General features: G+C 44.9%; 1 protein-coding gene across 3 annotated transcripts in view; it reads right to left on the bottom strand.

Moving 5' to 3' along the window:
• The window catches only part of MPPED1 (metallophosphoesterase domain containing 1), an 885,706-nt gene that overhangs the window by 713,701 nt on the left and 150,877 nt on the right, over window positions 1-21,128 (bottom strand). Inside the window, exon 1 of one of the 3 annotated variants that reach the window (XM_069628131.1) lies at window positions 15,249-15,396. The exons of the other annotated variants lie outside the window; for them this stretch is intronic. The gene's annotated coding sequence lies outside the window, so the exon portion shown is untranslated. Of the gene's footprint in view, window positions 1-15,248; window positions 15,397-21,128 lie in introns of those variants that run through there. 3 annotated transcript variants of the gene reach the window in all.

Below are 21,128 nucleotides of genomic sequence, written 5' to 3'. Positions count from 1 at the left end.
TATCTGTTCAAATACGGGAGATTTAATACAGCTGCATGAAGATTGCACTAGAAGTATAACTGATGAATCAGATAAATTGATATCAACTGCACAAGAAAATGCTCAGAGTGACCTCAATGAGAACAGCAAATCACACCTATCAGAATCACCACATCAAGATGTACAAATGGAGGATGAATCCCCTTCATTCATCGCCCCTACCCCACAGCGTACAAGATTTCAGGATGAAGCACGAGACTCAGATTACTTCATCCAAAGAGCGCAAGCAAATCGCTTTTCATTTCCTGAAGCCCCGGCGCTCAATAACACTCTGAGCGCCATGAACACTGCATTACTGGCTAGTGCAAAACTATATGAATCACTGGAAACCAAAGTTGCATATCAAACGACACTACTGGATAAACTGATAGACAATAGCTGGAAATCACCAGATCAAGAAGCTGTAAGAGTATCATTAGACCCTGCCAATAAGCACCTGGTCAATAGGGAACCATCAAAGTGCATGCCTCTTGAAAATAATCCAGTCTCAGTTAAAGCAGTAGACTTAGCGTTATGCGACTCTGCATCACTGGCCAAAAAAGAAGTATCGAAAACTGAAATATCGAACTCCTCCCTAGCGCATTTGTCGATAGATAACAGAGAACCAATTATACAATCACCCTCACTTGAGCAAGTGAATAATGATATTCAAATAAACGTCCAATCAAACCTGATGACAGAAGGATTTGATCAATCAAAGCAAAAGAAAAACATATTTGATGCATTTGAATCAAATGACACAGTCCACTTAAGAAATCTCAACAATCCACATCAGTATAAGAACAAGGAGCAATCGCAAGACAAATCTAATGCACAATGCTTCCCAACAAAAAATCGGAAACTAAAAAAACGCAAATACGTGAAGATACCACACAAAAAGCAAGAACAAACGAAGATAGCACAGAGATCAAGTCAAGTACCTCAGTTCAACAAATAATTCCATATGAGCCGTTAAACAAACTAATAGCATTAGCTGATCAGATAAACAATGGTTTGCCTTACCGAGACGTGTACAAAACAATCGCTCCAGCTATAAATACAACTATGTTTAAGGACATTACCGCAATTAAAGCAACAGACACACATCCCCCCGCAAAAAATAATCTGCCACAGCAAGTGATAACTATAGAAACGTTGCGAGATGAAATCAGAGAATCAATAAAAGCTTACCAGTTTCATCAATCTGAAAGCATCCAGCAGATTAAAACTACTGTAAATTCTGAAACCAAGATTGATACTCTGACCAAAGCTCCAGCAGATCCCAACATCATGAAATTATCTACTCCAGAGAGTTGGAAAATAGAGGAAGTAAAAGAATGCAGTCGAACTGTTTCAAAGAGTATCTTGGAGAATGTAAGTTTGTCATCTGATCCATGTTTACAATCCCAACCTCTGTTTGAAACAACCAAATTACAAGCTTCTACTGTAGGAGATTTTTCTCCAAACACGGCATCACAGCAAGATCTCCGTGATTTAATCAAAGCCTCCATTGAATCTTACATAAACGACACACAACCTCAACCCACTACCATGCCTCAACAACAAAGTGGACCGTTCCCGGAAGTTGGGCGATTATTACAAGGACCAAGGATCGAGAGTAAACCCTATAATGATCAAACAAATGTACATCCAAAGTCTTTTACTCAGACTCAACAGGCCCTACAAGCTTTGGCCAATTCCAACTGGCCGAATTTAAATAAACGTATAAGCTTACCTTGTTTGAATCTGAAATGCCGGGATCACCCCTTTGAAACATATGTGCTCAATCGCACAAGCATATTAAATATATGCACAGAAATTCCAATGCTGAAAGAACTCACATCAGCAGATCTTGATCAGATCGAATTTGTCAGTTATGATGATACATCGGAAGTTAATATCTATTTCAAATCTGCCCTAATATACAACCTAATATGGCAGGCGAGAATGACCCTATTTGATATGGGATTTATGCTAACACAAGTTAACCTGACTCCTGATAATCAGGTTGACAAACCATACGTGAATATTTATCAACCGAACAATAGAAAACAAAATCAAGAAGCTCAATACATAAACAATGGAAAAAGATCATAACAATTCAATGCTCAATCAATCATCAAACTAATATCATGGAATACAAGAGGCAATAGTCATTTTATTAACTCAAAGCAAAGCACTTTGGAGGAATATGATATTGTGGCAAGAGACGTGGCTGATAAATTCTCCAACATGGGACTCGCACATCATCTTTGATACCTTAGCCACGAAAAAAGCAACAGGTAGACCTTCAGGAGGTCTTTTACTAGCAATTAAAAAATCGAGTGGAATCATGGGCAGAATGCATCAATCTCCATCCCCATATTTTCAGGTAGTAACTCTATCAGAGGTGAATCTTCAGTTAACTATCATAAACATCTATTGGAGCAGACTTAACCTCACGTCTGAAGATTTCTTTGCCACCCTTCTATGCCACTTAGATAATATTGCATCAAACAAATACTCTGGGTGCACTTTTATAATGGGTGACTTAAACCTGCATTTATTATCATCTCAGAAGTCATTATTCACGAGCGATGAAAGTATATTGAATACTATCATGGAGGAAAGAGGCCTAATAATGCTGAATGATGCCTGCAATCAAGGTGCCACGATGTCTAATACATGGCAAAGAGGTTCATCTGGAGCTATTTTGGACTATATATATATGTAAATAAGGAATTTTTGCCACAAGTAGACTCTCTAATAATTATACCCGCATATACAAGTGATCATAACCAGTTAGTTTTACAGTTTTATCTTGTCACTTCAAAACATGTGCAAGAAATTAATCAAAACATCACAGGTGTCACCATTAATAACCAGGGTAATCGTCTGAAATGGTCCACCCATAGTTTAAGGCACCTTGAGGGCTTGCTCCATTAAATGTACAGTGGAAAATTGGTTAATAATGATGACTGTTATGTGACCAAAATGCAATTATTTAAAAAACCTAATTCTATTGAGTCGTATACTAGAACCAGCCATCGTTACCCTAAATCCAACAAGCCAAGGTCAATCTAAGGAAAGCTATTTGAGACCTAACAAACCACCCTATCAGTTTTAGAAATGCGATGAAAACACATCTCAAAAAATCTTATTCCCAATGGTTAAAGGGTTTAAAGATTAATCAATATCAGCAAAATAGTGAACGTATATTGAAACAAATGGTGGAAAAATCAACCAGTGGCATTTGGACTTGTATGAATAGCGTCTCTGTGAGGCCGCAACTTGAGCAAACAGAAACTTGTCAAATCTATTTTGAAAACCTGTATCGATCATCATTCCAGAATTTAGAGAGTTGGTTTCAGTTACACATCACAGATTGTTCTTTTCCAATTAATTTATATGACATCCTTAATTGCATTAAAACTTTGAGTAACTCCAGAGCCAGAGGGCCTGACGGTATTCATAATGGAATGCTAATAGCACATCCCTACGAATGGGCTTCTATTCTCATGCAAATCTACCAAAACATATTCTCTACCATGCAAATTCCATCTACATGGAAACAATCTGTAATAGTGCCCATTTTTAAAAAGGGGAACAGAACAGACCCTAAAGCTTATAGGCCGATAGCTCTTTTAGACCGTCCGGGCAAAATCTTTGGACGACTTATTCTCAAGAATTTCAATGCATGGCTAGATAGGCACACACTACGCAATCCTTTTCAAACAGGCTTTATTCCTGAAGTAGGAACTGGAATCAACATCATTACCCTGAACAGCATTATCTATAGATCTCAAGAGAAGCATGAACCACTCTATATTGCCTTCATTGATTTTCGCACAGCGTTTGACGCCGTGCCTAGAGAATTGTTGTATCTAAACTTAATGAACAGAGGTTGCCCATGGCACATTCTCAAATGGATTATTGAATTCCATTCTAACACATCCATCCAGATTAGGCTGGATAGCAAGGGTCTCCTGTCTGACCCAGTTAAAACAGCTCGTGGGCTGAAACAGGGGTGCCTATTAGCTTCGGCTTTGTTTAATTTTTTCATCGCAGATATCCATGACAGATTTAGTCCACTTGTATCAGATTCACCAAAAATAAATGATAGTGCCATTAAGCATTTATTATATGCAGATGACATGGTCCTACTTTCTAAAACACCGAATGGGCTTTGTGTCTTACTTAAGACCCTGGGGTCCTATTGTGAGCAAAATTACATTTCCATAAATATTGCAAAAACCAAAGTGATCCAGTTTAGTACACCTAAACAAAAATCCAAGTACCACCATTGGCCTTTACAATTGAAAGATCTAGAGTCAGTCCATTCTTATGTATATCTAGGAATCCTAATAACCCAACAGTTCAGCACCTTGGATCAAGATAATCATGTTAAAAAAAGGCAATGATGACTCTGTCCCAAGCCAAATTGATTAAGGTTAAATTCTGCAAATTTTCGCTAAAACCAATCATAATATACTATAAGCAAAAATGTGTGCCAGTTGTCACATATGGCAGCGAAACTCTAAAATTAAAATCTTATGAATACTGGACCACCTTAGAGGGTAGCTTTTGGAAGTGACTCTTGAATTTACCTATGTCAACTCCTATGGTGTTGCTGAGACATGAGTTGGGCCTACTATCTTTGTACGCAATTTATAACTGGAAACTTTGTATATTATACAGGAAATGTTTAATAGCGAGTGCTCGGACCTATAAAGGGATGATGTATTCCATATCGATCTATTTGTTAAAATCAGATCATTATTTTCCAACATTATGGCGAAAGAAAACGCAGAAAGTCCTTACTCGTCTAAATATCTCTGATGCTACCTTGATTGCAAATCCAAATTTGGTTAAAAAACAACTTTGGAAATTAGATTGGATAAGATCAAGAGAAGCATGCCTTAAGTACAAATCTTTTGAAATAAATCCTTTCAGATTAAAGCGATATGGCATGAGTGAACCATACCTGATTCTCTTTCCAAATGCGCGACAAAGAGATGACTTTCTGCGTTTTCGACTAAACATATGGCCCACCCACGAGGTTTTATGTAAAAGGAAAATGTTACCACCTGAGGCTGTGAATTGTCGATTTTGTTCCTCCGGTACAGAAACCCTACTTCATTTATGCACTGAATGCATTCATTTGTTACCTCGAAGAATTGTATATTTCAAACATTTATTTGAAGGGTCAATTATTGAATCATCAGCAGAATTGTGGTATTTATTATTTCACACAACCAGAAAATCAGTTAGATATGCTATTCTAAACTTCTTATATAGTTTAAAACTGTGTAAAACTGAGACGAAGGGGAAAAAAGAGAAAGCTAACCTCACTTGACTCCACAAAATGCAAGAATGAAACTGTCTTTGTCTTTTCTCATCAATGACACTAAAGTATGTAGAATCAATGAATAACCTTATCATGGACTTTCTTATTTTAGGTAAATTTTTATGATATTAATTGCTCATGAATATTGAATAATTGTATTCTGTTATTATAGAAATTTTATGAATTTTATGAATTATGAAATCTTGTATGAATTACCGTTGAAAAATTCAAGTATTTATACTTGAATAAAACATCAAATAAAATAAAAAATAAAAAAATTGAGATGCCGTTAGTCTGTTTGGGTTAGTTTGGTACGGGTTGGTTTTAGGGGAAGAGCCATGTTTTTAGCAGTTTGCGGAAAGACATTAAATCCTCTGTTAGGTGGATGTAGGGTGGGAGTGAGTTCCACAGCGTGGGGGCCAAGGCTGAGAATGATGATCCGCCTAACCTGACTGAGTTTGTCTTAGGTATGACTAGGAGGCCCGCTGAGCTTGATCTTAAGGTGCGTGGGGGGTGATCGGGTTTTAGCTTGTCTTGAAGATATTGAGGTCCGGTTTTATGCAGTGCCTGATGGGAGATGCATAAGGTTTTGAATGTCACCCTTCGGGCTACTGGAAGCCAGTGCAGCGTCTTAATGGCTGGGGAGATGTGGTCTCTTCGGACGAGCGCAAGTAGCATTTTGGCTGCCGCGCTTTGTGCCCTTTGGAGTTTATTCAGTTGGTACGCGTGGACTCCGAGGTATAGCGGGTTTGCGTAGTTCAGTCTTGATATAACGATTGATTGGACCGCGGAGAGTCTATTGGGAAAGGAGAGATATGGAAAGATGTGCCTAAGGGTTTTAAGGTGGTAGTGGCAGGACTTTGAGACGTTGTTGACTTGGCGCGAGAGTGTTAGGTCAGAGTCAAGGGTGCATCCAAGATTTTTCACTGAGTTGGAGGGGGTCGGTGAGTTGCCCATGGCGTATGGCCAGGGTAGTGGTTGCAGAAGAAGTTCGGAGTTACCACATACCATGATTTCCGTTTTGGAGGGGTTTAACAAGGGGTGGCTTTGGGTCATCCAGAGTTCTATGTCAAGGAGGCAGGAGGTCAGGTCAGGTCGGGAGTTGGGTTTTGAATTCAGGAGTTTTAAAATTAGTTGAGTGTCGTCGGCGTAGTTGTAACACAGGATGTTGTGTGAACAAATTATTAGTGGGAGGGTGATCAAGTAGAGATTGAACAGGAGGGCGGATAGGCATGCTCCTTGTGGGACTCCGGTGTCGACTGGTCGGGCTTGGGAGGTATAGGTGGAGAGTATCGTTATTTGGTACCTATCTTTGAGGAATGAAGCTATCCATTTAAGAGCGGTTCCACAAATTCCTAGGGAGTGGAGGCGGTCTAGGAGGATTGAGTGATTGATTGTGTCAAAGGCGGCGGATAGGTCAAGAAGGATTAGTGCGGTGCATCCCGCGGAGTCTGCCGTCATTTTAAGGTCATCCCTGATTGAGGTTAGGGTGGTTTCAGTTCCGTGACGGGCTCTGAAACCTGATTGTGCGGGATCTAGGAGATTGTTGGCTTCGACAAAGGCATTTAGTTGGGAGTAAGCGGGTCGGTCAATAAGTTTGGCAAGGAACCTGGAGTTTTAGATGGGGCGGTGGTTTTTGGGCTCGAGAGGGTTGAGGGAAGGTTTTTTAATTAGAGGTTTTACATGAACCATTTTGAATGCGTCGGGAAAGGTACCAGAGGAAAGGGACGCATTTATGATGGATCTTGCGTGTTCTCCTGCGCAGGTGGAAGCAAACATTTCTTTGAGGGTTGTGGCTGGGAAAGGGTCCAGCGGAGAGCCAGATGGTTTGCAGGCAAATAGAAGTTTGAGAAATTGCTCTGGTGATATTGGACTAAAGGATTCGAACGTTGGTTGCGTAGTGGTCGCAGCTGGTGGGCTGGCTGGTATGGGGGGAGTTTTGCCTGGTGGATGTAGAGCCTGGTGGCTAGAGTATTTGTTCTTTCGAGAGCTGTGGTGTAAAAGTGGAGGGAAAGTGAGTCGCACAGTGATTGTGAGGGGGTCGGGACGGTTGTGGTGCAAGCCGGTTTGGTGAATTCAGAGATGATTTTGTGGAGTTCTTTGCTTGGGTTTTTGCAGTTTAGGATTCGGGAGTTGTAGTGGGCTTTTTTTGCTTTCCGGATTTCGGCCTTGTACTGATAAAGGTGTTGGGCCAAGGTGGCCCTGCTCTCCTGGGTTTTGTCTTTCTGCCATTTGCGTTCTAGGTATTTATATAGTTGTTTAGTGGTCTTCAACTCAGGAGTGAACCATCTGGGGAAGAGGCCACGGCGGGTTGATGGTTTGCAAGGGGGTGTGAGCCGCATCAGAGATGCATTGAGCCATGAGTCAAAGGCGTCAGGGGTTAGTTGTTTATTGAGTTGGCAGGTAGGTGGTGGAGACTGGAGGAGTGCGTCGCCTAGGTCCGGGACGATTATTAGTTTTTTCCAGCATTTGCGTAGATTCAGAGGTTCAGATTCGAGTAGGGGAAGGGGGTCGGGTGAGCGAATGGCGAAAGAGAGAATGACGTGATCGGACCAGATGATAGAGGTGGGGGGTTTAAATGAATCCGGGTGTTGGAGCTAAAGATGGCATCAAGAGTGTGTCCTTTATAGTGAGTCGGGCCATTTATGTGGGGTTGGAGGTTAATTGCGTCTAAACCGTCAACCAGAGAGTGTGTCATAGGGTTGGTGGGGATGTCGAGCCATATGTTGAAGTCTCCAAGAAGGGTGAGGTTGGGATGGTTTAGTTGAAGGGTGGCAATAGAGTTGCAGAGGTTGTTTGCAAATTGTCTATTCGTAGCCAGGGGGCCTGTAGATTATTAGGAAGCTGTGTGAGAGCGACGGGGAGCGGGATACTTTAACGAGGAGAGATTCGCAGGAAGGAATGGAAGGTTGGTTGTCGATGATTGAGGCGTGGAAGAGAGACTTGAAGACGAATGCTACTCCCCCTCCTCTGGACGTACGGTTCAGTGGGATGAGGGAGTAGTCAGGGGGGAAGGCTTCATTAGCGATTGGGGCGAAGTCGTCAGAAAACCAAGTTTCGGTGATGATAACCACGTCTGGTTTGTCAGAGGCGAGGAGGTCAAAGATGCAGTGTCTGTTTTTTGCTACGGATCGGGCATTAAATAGGATGCAGTTCACATCGGCAGGCGAGGTTGGTCTCGGAGCTGGAGCGGAAGGGGGTGGTGGCAGAGAGAGTGGAAGCTGGAGAGGGAGAGGGGTAGGGTGGGTGATGAACGATGGGAATAGTGGGCGAGCAGAAAAATTGGCGGGCTTCGGGCGGGATTGGGTGGCTGCGTATGTTAGGATGATCGGGTTTGGCTCGGGGGATTTGAAAGTGGGGTGTGGGCAGTTAGGAGTTTCAGTTGCAGTTGATTAGAAATCGAGGGAGAGGGGTTTCAGGAAGGGTGAAGCCACGGGGAAGGAGGTGATTGGGGGAATGAGGTGGTAGGTCGAGACAGGGGAAGCAAAGAGTGCTGAGAGATTGAGGGGGACCAGGTCGATTCCCCTTTAGTTTCTTTGTTGCAATTGGAGTGTGAGAGAGGGTAGGGGGGTCAGAGGGGGGGAGTGATGCGGCTTTGGTTCTTGCTAGGGCTAGGAGTGCAGTTTTTAGGGAGGGGATAGGGTGCGGTCGGGGGGGAAGGTGGCGGGTTTTGTGGGCAAGGCGGGGGGAGGATGACTGCAGGGCGGGGTGTGCCTGGTATGATAGTGAGGGGAGCGGGCATGGTTAACGTTGGCTGGTCGGTGGTGGGGTTCGGGGGAAGAGTGGTTTTAGGGTGGTTAGCTCGCCATTGTGCCCCTCTGGCTTGGTGTTTGGAGAGGGGAATGGTAGGGAATGCGAAGGAGGGTGGGATGATTTGGGAAGGGGGGACAGGAGGGAAGGCAGATCGGGGAGTGGGGGCAGTCCACGGTGGTTGTTTCCGACAAACTCTGGTGGAGTGGGTGCACTCATGCTTGGTATGAGCTGTTAGGTGTATTTTCAAGTGCAACTTACAGTTTATTGGACTTTATAAGTTTGGCTATATCACTGGCTGAGAGTAGTCTTGATTTCAGGGTTCCACGAAGCCGGGTGATATTATTCACTTATTCTAGGTTTTAGTGTACAATTTGTACTAGCTTGCAGATATTAGGCCGTTTTGAAGTGTAGCTAGACCTCAGGATATGCTAATTAGGCGGCCTATTTTGTTGTGGCTACAGCACAGTTACGCTGATGGGTAGGCTTTCTGCTAGTAAGCTGGAATACAGGGAAGCTATTAAGGAGAAACTGAATGTAGCAACACCCCAGGTATGGTTTTAGATGGACTTTTAGGTGGAGTCTAGGAGGGCTTTCTAATTGTATTATAAATTCAGTGGTGGCTCGCTTTTAGGCACACTTCCAAGTTCAATTGGCCCAGAGATGATATTAGACTATTAGGTGCACTTCTAGATTCAACTGTACACAGAGATGATATTAGGCTATTAGGTACTATTAGGTACACTTCTAAATTCAACTGTACACAGAGATGGTATTCGGTCTACCTCTAGATTCAATTTTGTATAGAGGGGATATTAGACTATTAGGCACAGTTCTAGATTCTACATTACACAGATGATATTAGACTATTAGGTGCACTTCTAGATTCAACTGTACACAGAGATGATATTAGGTCTACCTCTAGATTCAATTTTGTATAGAGATGATATTAGGTCTATCTCTAGATTCAATTTTGTATAGAGGGGATATTAGACTATTAGGCACAGTTCTAGATTCTACATTACACAGATATACTATTGGGTATACTTCTAACTTAGACTTTGCGCAGAAGGGATATTTAGGCACGCTTCTAACCTCAATGCTGTCGTGTACACTTCTAAATTGAACTAAGCGCAGAGAGACTATTCTGGACACTAGTCAGTTCAATTAGGGCACGCTAATAGGCACACTTCTCTCAATTCGACTTTATACAGGGAGGGTATTAGGCATGAATCTAAAATCAACTCTGCACAGAGAGGTTATTAGGGAGATTAGTCGGTTCAACCAGGCACGGTATTAGACTATTAGGATATTGGGCACACTTCTAAATTCAACTTTCGCAGAGAGGCTATTGGGCGCCCTTCTACATTTAACTTTCCCTCGGAAGCTATTGGGCACACTTCTAAATTCAACTTTCACAGAGAGTCTATTGGGCACACTTCTAAATTCAACTTTCACATAGAAGCTATTGGGCACACTTCTAAATTCAACTTTCACAGAGAGTCTATTGGGCACACTTTTAAATTCAACTTTCACAGAGAGTCTATTGGGCACACTTTTAAATTCAACTTTCACAGAGAGGCTATTGGGCGCACTTCTAAATTCAACTTCTAAATGCACTTCTAAATTCAACTTTCACATAAAGTCTATTGAGCACACTTCTAAATTCAACTTTTCACAGAGAGGCTATTGGGCACACTTCTAAATTCAGCTTTCACAGAGAGGCTATTGGGCACACTTCTAAATTCAGCTTTCACAGAGAGGCTATTGGGCACACTTCTAGATTCAACATTCACAGAGATGCTATTGGGTACACTTCTAAATTCAGCTTTTCACAACGAGGCTATTGGGCGCATTTCTAGGTTCAACTTTTCACAGAGAGGTTATTGGGCGCACTTCTAAATTCAACTTCTAAATGCACTTCTAGATTCAACTTTTCACAGAGGGGATATTGGGCACACTTCTGGATTCAGCTTTTCACAGAGAGGCTAAATTCAACTTTCAATGAGCAGCTATTGGGCACACTTCAAATTTAACTTTCACAGAGAGGCTATTGGGCACACTTCTAAATACAACGTTCCATGAGCGGCTATTGGGCACGCTTCTAAATTCAACTTTCACAAGGAGGCTATTGGGCACACTTCTAAATACAACTTCTAAATGTACTTCTAAATTCAACTTTTCACAGAGAGGCTATTGGGCACACTTCTAAATTCAACTTTCAATGAGCGGCTATTGGGCACACTTCTAAATTCACAGAGAGGTTATTGGGCACACTTCTAAATTCAACTTTATGAACTTTATGATTCACTTCATTGTTAATCAGTTTGTTAATCAGTATCGCCACACCCCCAGATGGGCGACCAACCAAACCTTGTTGTGCCGATGCACTGAAAGTTGCGTAACCATCAAGTACAAACAAATTCATACACATTGTTTCTTGCACAAATAAAACCATAGGAGAACTAGACCTCTCAGGGCATTTTAGCCAGTTAACCAAATTGTTAATTCCACAGCCATTCCATGAAATGAACCGAATTTCTCTTACACTAGGATTGCTTTTTTTTTTGCCGCCATATCTATAAAAGATGACATGAGTGGAGCTGGCCATGTCAAATTAGACGCTGCTTCAACCAGTGTGGAGATTTGGGTAATCATGGCAGCCGTTTGATCAATATTTGGCAATTTGTTTTTATCATCCAGCACATTTTGTTCATTGGCAATGGGTTCATGCAGAAATGAGTCTGCCTCTTCCATAGACCGAAATAGACAAAGATCAAGCCCTCATAATTCAAAATCTTTCCTGTGTTCCCATAACAACCTCGTTATAATTAAGGATTACGGAGCACAAATCATACGGAGGTTGTTATGATTGGCTAGTCGGATCCATTCTATGTCATCCGAGAATAGAGTTCTCAGTTGGGAACTGCCTTTCAGGACATTAAATAGAAATGCTCTATTTAATCTTTGTTGTCCATTAATGTTAGGGTCACTTTTCCATCCAAGGATGTATCGAGAGTCCCTTGAAAAGGATACTTCATCCATGTCTATTTTGGAGTTTTTTTGTGTTAGACGATCCTCTGCACACCAGAACACTGCTAACATCTCCACAACACCTTCCTCGGGTTCTCACACGATTCCCTCCAGGGTTCGAGACTCATGTGATTTGGTTTACCCAAAGGACCGAAAGTTCCGTACCAGGTACAATTTACGGGCTCGGTTGCAGCCCTTCCTGCATTGGCAGTTGCCATGGAGAACATACAGCAGAAGGGGCGGCGGAACACCTCCGCGTAGATCGTTCATTTGCTCACGTGATTCAGAGCGGCGTTTCCCACATGACCCCGAAGCGCACAGTATATAAAGCCTGATGCACGGAGCACTCATCGCTTCTCAGCTGTCTTCAGACCCTGTTTGGCGCTACGTTTGATAACACTACTGGTTTACCTTGATCTTGGAACTCTCACTTGGACTCCCTTGGATTATCCTTTTGTACCTTTGCTTGGAACTGCTTACCTATTGCTGAATCTCAACAACCCCCACCTGTCTTCGGATCATCCCTTGGTACTTTGTTGAACTTCTACGCCATTGCCCTTTTTGGAATTCAAGTTACGCCTTCAGCTCTACAGGTGGCTTATCCTGTATCCACGCTTGTCTGTGTTCCCTCTTGTTCTGGAGACCGCCTCTCATTTGAGTCTCGAACCTCCCTCCTAGGTTTCCCGGGTTTTCCAAACATCGGATAGGTAAGACTATTCAGATCCTTTGGTTCTTGTGATATATTGTATTTGCCTGGTACTTAACCTCGTTCTTTTTGCAGCAGCATCGGTGTTCCAGAGGTTCTGTGGATCCGGGAAGTAACATCTCCCACCTGTGGCCCCAAAGGTCGCACAGCGGGTTTCTTTTGGCTTCCCCTGTGCGTCACTTGGGGACGGAGGTCTCAACGGTCTACACGACACTCAAGTCAGAACATTTTGTGAGTTTGGTACTTGCATATTAGAGTGCCTTTCCTCAAACAATGGATTTGTGTTAATGTTTTTCAGTGTACTGTCAATCTCATCTTGTGATACCACAGCGTCTGTGTTCTTTCGCAATTTGTTCTTTGTTTTTGGCTTGGCTGTATCAGCATCGTCATGCCACCCTCTACAACCAATACTCAGGCCATTACCCAGGTGACTATCTTGATTATTCTCTGGCCATTTTTCACTATGATCTTGAGTCCTCACATTCAATGGACTTATAGGTCTTTCAACGTTATCAGCATTACATTTGGCATCCTTTAAGCCCTCATTTCTATTAGTTTTAATTTTAACTATTGGGTAGTATGAGGACAATCTGCCTCGCTTCTGACAATTTGTCACTTCTGTATTCGCCACAGTCTGGCCAACACCATGGTTCAACACAGCCCTCTCACTTGGGGACTTTAGTTTTTGTTCCAATGGGAGTGCTAAGTTGAGCAATGCCTTCGACTCCTCATTTAATTGTGTCAGGTCTATGACCAACTCGTTGACTGAATTGACATGAGGACCAACCGACTTCAACCCTTTGTTTTTATTTGGGCAGGATTCATTTTAATTTGTTTTACTTTTATTATTTGTAGATATTTCATATGTGTTTTGATTAGTATTTCTTTTCTTTTTTTGATTAGCTTTTTTAGCGCCTTTGCCTGAGCACTTTTCATTTGACAAGAGTAGAACACAGTGTCCACATCGTCATTTTCATGTACCTGTGAGTTAGCTGTGAGGGCAGGATTTCCCAAAGCCCCAATAGGTCCCATGGACACACTCCCATAAACCTGCTCAGCAGCAATAGATTCATCATTTTCAATCAATTTTACAAGAGGGGAAGGACTGTGAGAGTTCTCTTCAAATCTTTCTGGCATAGATGTGCAGAATTCAGCTGCACAATTATGACTTTCATTTCTTTTTGTACATGAATGAGGCTGTGTCGCTAAAATCCGCAACACATCATCAATTTTTTGTGCATTTATCTGAATCACATTTAAGAAAGGTAAATTTGACACGCGTCCACCGTTTGATAATTGGGAGTCAAATAGATTAATTCTCTCCGACTGGAAGTCCAGTTGATTCATTCTCGCCAACTGACGGGAATCTAGTAAATTCATTCTTTCCGACTGACAAGATGCAAAAGCAAGCATGAATCCCTCTATTTTGGATGTTTTCGCAGACAAGTCTGTGATATTATCCTTAATGGTATTTAAATATACATTAGTTAGATCATGCCCTTTGTCCAATAAATTTAAGATTGAGGTGATCACTGGGAATGAAACATTTCCGTCACCACCTTCCATGGGATTTGTGTCAAGATCTGTATCAACATCAGATTGTCTCTTACCAAAGATTACCATCTTTACTACGATATTTATTTTGGTCTTCTTCACATCAACATTGTCATGTAAGTCTACATCTGAGTCTGCACCTTATGACACCCCCAAAGGCTGATTCGTAGGAGAACTAGTAGAGGGTTTCAAGTGTGAGGGAATAGGTGTAATATCATTCTCTAACATAGGTGCCCCATACGTTTCCTCATCAAGATTGTGAAGACATATACTTTCCATTTCAGATGGAAGAATTACGGCAGGTGAACTGGGTCCCAATGAAATGCAATGTTTTTCCCATTCATTAACTAGTGTTGGAGCCATAATTGATACATCTGAAATTTCATTTTGGTGAATCTTATGCGTGGAGAGCAGATGTTTTTTATTTGTGATAACTTTTCCTTTAAAGGGAGTCATTTGAGATGAGTCGGCATATATGTGAGACTGCCCCATATTTGTGTGCGCGTGGACACCCAAACTGGTGCCCGCATCATCATTGGGTTCTACAAAGAGTGATTGAAGACTATAGGGAACTGTGTTCCCATCCATTTTGTGTTCAAAGGTTACCGATACAACAGACATCGCATTTTTTACCTCAGTGCTTGAGTCATGATTTTGTAACGGCACTGAGCCTTCTAAGAGTGATTCCACTTTCATAGTAGGTACATTCTTACCACTGTGCAGACTCCCCACCATAGTTAAACACACAGTAGTATCAGATATCAACACTCTGTTTTTGAGGCTGACAATTTTTGAGAAGCCAATGCTACAAAACTAGATCTAAGCATATCATTACTTGCTGCTTACTGCTTGATAACTTACTTCAAGTTTATGTATGCCGTCTCCACAAGCCATCTGCCGCACCATCGAACAGTCTAACAGTCTACACTTGCGATACACTTCCGGTGCGCGCGCGGTGCGCGTGACCGGAGTAGTTGTTAGTCTTCCCACCAATCAGCAGCAGTGAGGGGGACGGGATTGCCGACAGTGCGGGGAGGTTTCTATGGAGAAGGCGAGAGAAAGAAGAAGAATGCGCGTAAGAAAGGTGTGCAGCTCACAAAGAGGCAAGGAAAGCAGGTGAGTACAAGCACAAGGGAGTGCAGGGGAGTACAGTAGCTGCAAGTGGGAGTATGCCGCAAATAAAGGCAGAATTACTTTTTCTGTTTCCAATAACCAGCAGTGTGTTTTGATGCACACAGTCCTTCCTCTTGTGCACTGTGTCCACACTGCCAAAGACCATGAACAGCAAATCCTCGGCGGCGTAGCACTCAATCAGCAGCCTACAGTCCAACAGTCTACACTTGTGATACAATTCCGGCGCGCGTGCGTTGCGCATGACCGGAGTAGTTGTTAGTCTTCCCACCAATCAGCAGCAGTGAGGGGGGCGTGATTGCCGACAGTGCAGAGAGGTTTTTTTTCTGTTTCCAATAACCAGCAGCATTTTTTTGTGTCCACACTGCCAAAGTCCATGAACAGCAAATCCTCGGCGGCGTAGCACTCAATCAGCAGCCTGCAGTCTAACAGTCTACACTTGTGATACAATTCAAAAATTGGGCCAAATCGGGGCGCTGTTGAGCCACGGATGAATGAGGACATGAGCACTGGGACCTCTGTTCGGGCCACTGTTAGCCAGAAAAATACATCCTGGTCCCCGTTACTGAAGGAGGCACTTACCTGCAGCATATCATCCCTGAGTAAACCAGCTCTCGGCCACTGCACACTCAGTCAAAATCAGACCAGAGGGACCGTTGTGTGCCGTCCCGATGCTGGGATGCCATTTTGGGCCTGCAGTATGCCCCGCAGACAATGGAAGCATCAAGGTGCCCTTCTCGCCCACCTTCCTGCAGCGGGAGACTGCATGAGTCCAGACCGCTTCCCTAGAGACCGGGCCACCAGACGCGGCCAGTCTGACCCCGTGGGCACCTGAGGTGAGGAGAAGCACCTGCAGTGGATGGGCGCACGTTAGGGGGCACTAGGGCCAAGAGACATCCACCAGCGATCACAGGAGAAGCAGAGAAACCACTGGGGAGGCCATCGGAGGGAGCAGGCCAGTGGCAGAGGGGCAGGCCTGAGCAGTGGACAGCTTCCCTGCATCGGCGGCCTTTGGAGGGTGCACAGTATCAATGGCGAGGAAGGGCAGAACAGACTGCTCCACTGCACCAAAGAACAACTTGGGGTGCCAGAGTTTAGTGCACACACACAGACCTCCGGGCTGGAGGATTTCAGGCCAAATCCGGGACCGCCCCACTGGACAGCGAATTAAGGTGCTGCAAAGACACCCACCCCGCTAGGAAGACATCCCACGCTGGCGTTGAAAGCAGGTGAACCCAGCGCAATTACACACACTGGGAAATGAGTGAGGGAACGCTGGCTGGAGAGACACAGCAATTGAATAGGGCCCACATGGTGCAGAAGGGGCACCCCTCCGAGCACAGGGGTAATTTACACCCCTGGGGAAGACAGAAACTGAAAAAGGCCTTGGTTGGGGGCCTCAACTTAAAGGTGGGGACCGGTCACTGGAAGCAATCTGCACTGGCCTGTATGCAAGGCATCTGATACCCAGGAGGTCTGCTACTGTTGCAGAGTGGCACCAGCCTATCCTGCTGGTGTTAGTCGCCTGGGTTGGCACACACTGGGAAAGTCATGGTCAAGGATAATGGCAAGAAATCTGGGCAACAGAGCAAAATCAACCAATTTATGGTGGAGTCCATCCATCCGCCCACAGTTCTGACACAGGAAACAGAAAGTGTGGAGGAGGAAATGGGGGACCCCCAGCTTTCCCTCTGAGATGTCATGAAGGCCATAAGATATTCTGGCACTGCAACTGAAGTTAAAGTGGACGGCCTCGCAGCAGAGGTGTCCTTCCTGTGCCAGGATCTACGGAACCTTGCAACAAGAGTAGGGGAAGTCAAACAGCGTGTCTCTGACACTGAAGATGCAGTTAAACGACTGTAGAAGCAGCTAATGTCGGTCACCCAAAAGCTCACCCAACTGCAGAATAGGACATAAGACAGTGAAGGCAGGACACGGCGTAACAACCTTTGCATTATTGGTGTGGATAATGACCCCAGCATGGAGCTCTTCCTGGAGGACTGGCTGGCGGACCTGTTTGCACCAAAGAGACTTTCAGAATTCTTCTCTGTGGAGCGGGCGCACAGAGTCACAACAGGCCGGCCAACCCCGGGGCCACCCCCACGCACAATAATAGCACGGCTATTGAACTATCAAGATAGGACCACCCTACTGCAAATGGCAAGGGCCAAGGGCCCCATCACCTACAATGGCCATCGGGTGGGCTTTTTCCCAGATTACACCAGGGAAGTTCAGAAGGCACGGCAATCATACGATTCAATCAAGAGAATACTGCATTCGCTAGGCATCAAATATGCCCTCTTTTTCCCAGCACAACTCAAGGGGCAGCACAGACGGTACATTAATCTCTTCTACAACCCGAAGGAGGCATGGTCTTGGCTTGAGACTGCGGTTTTATCTGGACCAGGATCCAAACTGACAAGCGTGGTGCCGCGATGTGAACTGACCCAGGGTGGCCTGCTGGACACAGTCAGTAATCGGACTATGGAGCAACGGGCACAGAACGAGGCTCATCCGAAAAAGGGGGCAATGGCTGATGAGGCAACCACGAGAAGACTGGCTGAGGACTGAATGACAATGCAATGAGGTACCGGGCAAAAGCAGCCACAGAACCAGAGTGTGTACCGTGGTGACCATTTCGGCGGCCTCTCCGTAGATGTATTTAACTGTTTTTTGCACACGTTGGTGTGATTTTGGGCGACAGCTGCTTCATGTTGGTTGGGGGGAGCATGGGTGGGATACAGGGGGACTTTCATAGCGAGTTTGGCAGGCTATTGTTTTGTTGTTGGGGAGGGGGGTTTATGTAAGGTACGGTTGGGTGATGGTTAGGTGCTGGGAGGCTTGGTTGTTCCGAAAGGGAATATGGATGAGGGGGCGGACACAGAACAGGGCTGGGAGAAGACCCCCGGTCTGGGATGACCAACTAGTTCTCTGGCCTGGATGATGGCTGAGAGGAAAGTCTCCTTGTTGACGTGGAATGTTAATGGACTGCGTTCCGGCATCAAACAGCACCTGGTACTTCAGTTTCTGAACAGACACACCCCGGACACAGCACTCCTCACAGAGACACACCTGGTGGGGAGTGAGTGCAAAATGTTTAAGAGGACGAATTACACCAGGACATATCAAGCGGGCATCTCAAGGGCATTGAGAGGGGTGCTGATATTAATTCACAAGAGGATTCCCTTACACCTTACAGAAGTCAGATTCGATCCCCCGGGTAGATACTTATCAATCAAAGGGGAATTGTGGGGTGCCGCATGGGGGGTAGCGGCTGTATATGCCCCGCCTCCACTGACGCTTGAACTGTTGAACGACAGTTCCAAGCACAACTACTCCTAGACACAGCATGCAAGTGGGTGATCATGGGAAATTTTAATGAAGTCATGGAACTGAGGGCAGACCGCACACACCTGGGAAGTAGAAACCCAACCCTCACCACTAAATTACGATCATTTACCACAGCATTGGGCCAGGTGGATGCGTGGCGACTGTTGCACGGGTCGGAGGCGGGGTATTCTTTTTTCTTGAATGCACATAGCTCTATGTCACATATCAACTACTTCTTTCTCCCCCACAGGGTCACACACAGGCTTATATCAGCCAAATATCTGGCCAGGGGGATCTCTGACCATTCACCACTCCTCATGGAACTGAAGAAATGCTGGACCAGACCAGCAACATGTGGAGGCTAAACGCATACTACATAGGGGTTCCCGGAAGTGATGGAGGGGTTGTCCCAAAAAACCATGGAATACTTCACTGAGAATGAAGGGCCTGCAGATAGCTCAGTCGTACTTTGGGAAGGTGTCAAGGCAGTGCTCCGGTGTGGGGTGGAATATCACTGACAGCAGCCACGCGAAAGAAACACACACAGGAAGTAGGGGAGCCTGAAAACTGGATTCTAAGTGCAGAGGCGGGGCTCTTTGCCTCCGGCACCCGGGCTACACTGGAGACCCTGGTCACTGCACAGGAGGCTCTGAATAATGTGGCTCTCGACAATGTGAGGCAGGCACACTGAGTGATACAGAGTTAAGTCCACAAGTCTGGGGACAAGGCCGGGAAGATGCTGGCATGGCTGGAAAAGAGAGAGGGGCGAAGGGACAGGTACGGGCGGTACAGGACTCCAATGGTGGAATACTGACCAATAACTGGGAGATTGCAGGCGCATTTGCATCCTTCTACGAGGAGCTGTATGCCACCCGAGGGATCAAACTGGGCCCACAGACTGAGGCTTCATTGGCCCCACGCAACTCCCTTGCCTAACGGCGCATCAGAGGGCAGGGTTAGATGCAAAGATAACTGTAGAGGAGGTATCGACAGCGCTCATGCAACTACAATCAGTCACAGGACCTTTACACCATCTTTTTCAGCGGTGTAAAGTCGACGGGGTCTTCCCTCGGACCTGAGGTAAACCTCCATAGTGGTCCTGCCGAAACCAGGGAAACCCCCAGAGCGATGCACCTCATATAGGCCGATATCACGGATTAACAGTGAGGCCAAAGTGTTGGCGAGGGTGCTGGCCAATCGCCTCCTAGGAGTCATAGAATCTTTATTACACCCGGACCAGTATGGATTTATGCCCATGAAATCCACGCAAATGAACATCAGCAGAGTGTAACTGGTCATAGCTACAAACACCGGCAGCGCTCCTGGCAATTGACTACGACAAAGCTTTTGACTCGGTAAGAAGGGAGGCACTCTGGGAAATCATGGGACACATGGGGTTCGGGGAGGAGTTCCTTGGGTGGGTCCACCTGCTGTACATATCCCCTGAAGCTTTGGTCACGGTCAACAGGGTCCAATTGGAGGGGTTCACCCTTGAACAAGGGACGAGGCAGGGGTGCCCCCTATCCCCCCTGTTCATTTTAGCTATTGAACCACTGGCGATTAAACTCAGGAATGACCTGGCCTGGGTGGACTTCCGGTGGCCCTGGGGAGGTGAGGACCGGGTTTCATTATACGCTGATGACCTTCCGGTATATATGGGCGAACCGATGGCCTCCTGTCCTGCAGTGATTAAGACACTGGGGGAGTATCAGGCTTACTGCGGGCTCAGGGTGAACTTCCTTTTGTGTGCTCAAGACAACAATGGGGCCGAAACCTCTTTGGAACTTTCCACAGAAACAACAATAAGACTTTTAGCTTCCAATTTGGGGTTTTCTGGGGTGAGAATCAGCAGACAGAACAATAATTAGTGAAGGGGATACTGTGCCCATGCCGGTAGCCTTTCTTGAAGGAAATCTGGCAGGGCCTCTTGACTTTCCACCAACTTTGTTAAATGCCTTGTCTAGTACCTTGGATTCCTCCTCTTGTGCCTTTACCCCTTCCCTTTTTACTTCTTGGCCAACAGAGAAAACTACGCCTCCCCCCATCCCCTTACGGGCCACAACTAACTCGGCCCTAAATTTTCTTTTAACCTCTTTGGTACACTTATATGAGAACATTAATGTAGATGCAAGGATCATGCCATTATTTTAAGCAGTGTTCTTCGCAAATTGCCTTAATCGAGGGGTTTATTATGGCCCGAGACCCTCTACAGTGCCAAGTCTGAGTACTTATCATCAAGACATTGATGGACTTGCCCCCGCAACTCAAAATTTACATATG

Source organism: Ambystoma mexicanum, chromosome 12 (genome assembly GCF_040938575.1).
Source record: "Ambystoma mexicanum isolate Mex_15411 chromosome 12, UKY_AmexF1_1, whole genome shotgun sequence".
Classification (NCBI taxonomy): Eukaryota; Metazoa; Chordata; class Amphibia; order Caudata; family Ambystomatidae; genus Ambystoma; species Ambystoma mexicanum.
Note: the sequence above shows the minus strand (reverse complement) of the source record. Positions and strands in the feature narration are given on the sequence as shown.